Raw genomic sequence first — 4,151 nt, forward strand, 5'->3', positions numbered from 1 at the left:
CCTGCAACATACTGCGCATTCTTGTCTGCAACACACAGGATTTTCTTCAGAAGAGAAATACTAGTGCACAAAGCCTGCTTAAATAAATGCAAAGAAATCAAAATCACTCCATGTGTACTCTTAGGTAATCATACATTGAAACTAGAAATCAACCATGAAAGAAATGACAGAAAATTTATAAGCATCTAGAAATTGAATAACACACCACTAGACACTCAGTGGGTCACACAATAAATTAAGGAAGAAATTAAACAATTCCTGGAATCAAGCGACAATGCCAGCACTAGATACCAGAATCTATGGCACATGATGAAAGCCGTCTTATGAGAGAACTTCATTCTGTTTGCTGCTCACTTTAAGAAAACAATGACTCAAGTAAGTAACATAATGAATCACAAGATACTTGAAAAACAACCGTCCAAACTCAGGCCTAATTTAAGAAGGGAAATCACAAAAATCACAGCAGAAACTCACAAAATTGAGAGTAAAAACACAATACATGTGTATTACTTACTCTTCTCTCATTGCTGGGCTAAATACCTGACACTCAAAATGAGGGAAGAAAAGGTTGTTTAGCTCACAGTTACTGGAGCTTTCATAATTTAAAACAGCCTGAATTACGTAGCAAATCCTCAGGAGAGAACGTCAGGGCCTCTATCTTCTCCAAACATCTCCTCTCCCTGCCTGAGGTGGCCTCAATCGCAGACACTGCCGCCCTGCTCTACAGGGACTGGAGGCGAGGCTGGGGTGCCAACGTGTCCAGGATGACCCTCTCCACACCTTGGGGGCAGAGCGGGTGCTGCCAGTTCAACAGTTCACACCTCTCTGGCCAGGGCTTCACTAGAGGAACAGATCAGATACAAGGAACGGTTATAACTCCAGATGTACCAGCCAAAAAGTTGGATGAGGAAGTGTGCCAAGAGGCTCTGCACACCACCAACCGAAGGATCCAGTACCAAGGTTCTTTTTTTTTTTTTTTTTTTTTTTGTGGAACCAGGGATTGAACTCAGGCCCTTGTGCTTGCCAGGCAAGTGCTTATTCTACTGAGCCATCTCTCCGGCCCTCTAATGGTTTCTAATGATCTCTAACCCCCACCCCCACCCCTGCTGGATCTGCAAGGGAAGGCTGAAGAGTCTGTGCTGGAAGCCAGAGATGAAGTCCAAGATGCCTGTGAAGTCAACTGAATTTGACCCTCAACCTCTTTTGTCCCCTTTCTGTGCTGACTTACTCTGTGGCGGAGCCCTCAGCCCACGGTATGGAACCACCAGACATCCAGCCAAACTGACATAATGTATCAACCACTACAATCCACCCCTTGTCAACTTGGCAACTGGACATATTTCTTTAAACCAGTCTCCAGATATAGAGATATACATATAATTGCACCTAACAGCGTTATAACTATACTATCCTGCATACAAATGGAAATGCACTAATACCCTTACTAAAATAGAAGGTAAGGGGCCAGGGAGACAGCACAGTGGAATAAGTGCTTCCCTGGCAAGTTCAAGGACCTAAGTTCGATCCCCGGTTCCACCAAAAAAAAAAAAAAAAAAAAAAGAGTGGTAATGGGGATGGTGAGATGGCTCAGTGGTCTAAAATAAAAGGTAAGTTTTCTTTGTTTAGATTAGCATAGATTTAATAATTCTTAAGAACTGGTACTAAATGTATCCATATTATATCATAACACAACTATATATAGGGATGAAATTGTACTTTTTTTTTTCAGGTGGCAAAACCGGGCTTTATTTTGGAAAAGACAATTTAATTGGTTTTTGGCAGAGGGTATGGGGATTAAGGGGTACCCCACACAGTAATGTCCCCCAAGGGTGGGTTGAGGGCTAAGCTGAGCCTCAGGTGGGTCTCTTGCTCCCAATGCCCTCTTGTACAGCTGTCTCCCCACAGGCTCTGGGGCAGCCTCTGGAGAGGTGCAGGCTGGAAAGGCTGCTATGGCCCATTCACTTGGGCAGGACACCGGAGGTCTCAGACACCAGTCTCCCATCGCAGATCTCAATCTTCTTCACAACCACAGCAGACTTGGTGCAGGTGAAGCCAGAGCTTTGGAGGCTCCAAAGCCAGGGCTTGTGAGGCCCCCATAGGGTGAGCTCACTACTCCTGCATGGCCATGGGTGGTCTTCGTGTGAATGCTCAAGTTCTGCATCCAGCCTCCAGGCTGTTCTCATCACCCTCTAGCAGCTTGCAGTAGGTGGTGATCTCAATGTTCAGAGCAGCTTGACCTTCTTGAGCTCCTGGAATTGTGCAGTTCCTGGGCCATGTCCTGCTTGGCTTTCTGCAGGGCAGTCTCCAGCTGGACCAGCTTGGTGCTGGCACCCTTAAAGGCCATCTCCCCAGGCTGCTTGGCATCAGTGATGGCCACCTCCAGGGATGCTCTCTGGGCTTTGAGGGCCTCAGTGTCTGCCTGTAGGCAGCTGATGCTGTGGTTCGTCTCAGAGATCTCAGACTTCATGCGGCGGAGGTCATCCCCATGCTTCCCAGCCAGTGTGCAACTCTTCATACTTGATCTGGTACATGCTCTCAGCCTCGGCCCAGCTGCAGTTGGTGATCTCCTTGTACTGGGTCTTGACCTTGGCGATGATGTCGTCCAGGTCCAGGGAGCGGCTGTTGTCCATGGACAGCATCACAGATGTGTCCGAGATCTGAGACTGCAGCTCACGTATCTCCTCTTCATACAGCTGCCTGAGGAAGTTGATCTCATTAGTCAGCCCTTCCGGGCGTGACTCAAGCTCCACCTTGTTCATGTAAGCTTCATCCACATCCTTGACGAGGACAGATTCATTCTCCATCTCTGTACCCTTGTTGATCTCATCTTCATATTTATTCTTGAAGTCCTCCACCAGCTCCTGCATGTTCCCAAGCTTCGCTTCTAGCTTCAGTTTCTCCTGACCCAGTGAGTGCAGCTCCTGCCGGATGTTGTTGATGTAGCTTTCGAACATGTTGTCCACATTACTCTGGGACATCTGCTGTTGCTGCAGAAGGCTCTACTTGGTCTCCAGTATCTTATTCTGCTGCTCCAGATACTGAACCTTGTCGATGAAGGAGGCAAATTTGTTGAGGTTCTTGATCTGCTCCTTTTCCTGAATACACATGGCCTGGATGTTGAGGTCCACCTCCAGGTTCAGGGATTCAGCAGGCTCTGGTTCACCTGGATGGCTGTGATGCTCCCCACACCACCAGCCCCACCATCGCCACCCAGCCCCAGACCGCCCCGGAAGCTGCTGCTGCTGCCCATTCAGGAGAAGCTGGAGGAGCTGATGAGGCAAGCAGGCCTGCTGGTGTAGGAGAGGCTGCTGAAGGCCCAGGGGGCAGAGGTGGACACCTTGTAGGACTTCTTGGTCACCTTTATGGACATGGTGGAGGCTGGAGTGTAGGCAGGTGAACTGAAGATGGAGACTTGAGGAGACTGGCAGCTGCTTCTGGATGGTCAAAATAGTACAATTACAAGCCTCTTTTCTATAGCTTATCATGGGACTGTAGCTGGTATTTAGAACTACCTTCTTCTACTACCCATTCTGTATTCCCTTGGCTCTCAGCAAGTACCTCAGCAGGTCTTGGTTCTTTTCCTGGTGGAGTGACCCATACCTTCATTCCTGAAAGCTCTGGACCATTTGATGTTGTGCCTGTATTAGGTTGTTGCAGCTTCCCATCAACCTTAATAACAGGGCAAGGCAATACTAAGAGGAGCCGCAAGGGATCTCCACTCCATATATACTCCCTTTCCTCCATTATGGAGTAGTAATCCAATTTCCCCTTGATAGTCTGGGTTAATCACCTCTGGCAACATGGTACTGAGTTTCATCTGAGACTTTGTGTCAAAGAAAAGTTATCCTATTAAAAAACAATGTGGAAAACACCAGTTGCTTCCATTTTCTCTAATTTTTGAGTAAATTAAGAGCAATAGTTTATTGATTTGTTGAGTTTTAAGAGCCATTCTGCTAGAATCATACTCTGTGCTCCCTGAGGGGCACACTCACGTTGCATCTGCCAACTGAAAGGAGTGTAGCTCTCCTGTGCAGAATCTTGAGTCATCATTCAGAACTTTCCTGTCCTACCTCCACTACACATGTGGAGGAATATGATTTCAGTGGTTGCCAAAGTTATATTTTTAAGTGGTGTCTCATTCTTTTTTTTCT

The 4,151-nt window shown here is 47.0% G+C and overlaps 1 pseudogene; it reads right to left on the reverse strand.

The window, feature by feature from the left end:
• Window positions 1-1,958: 1,958 nt before the first annotated feature.
• On the reverse strand, window positions 1,959-3,370 carry LOC101580619 (annotated as a pseudogene).
• Between the last annotated feature and the right edge of the window lie 781 nt (window positions 3,371-4,151).

This window comes from Octodon degus, unplaced genomic scaffold (assembly GCF_000260255.1).
Source record: "Octodon degus isolate 3935 unplaced genomic scaffold, OctDeg1.0 scaffold00049, whole genome shotgun sequence".
NCBI classification, from domain to species: domain Eukaryota; kingdom Metazoa; phylum Chordata; class Mammalia; order Rodentia; family Octodontidae; genus Octodon; species Octodon degus.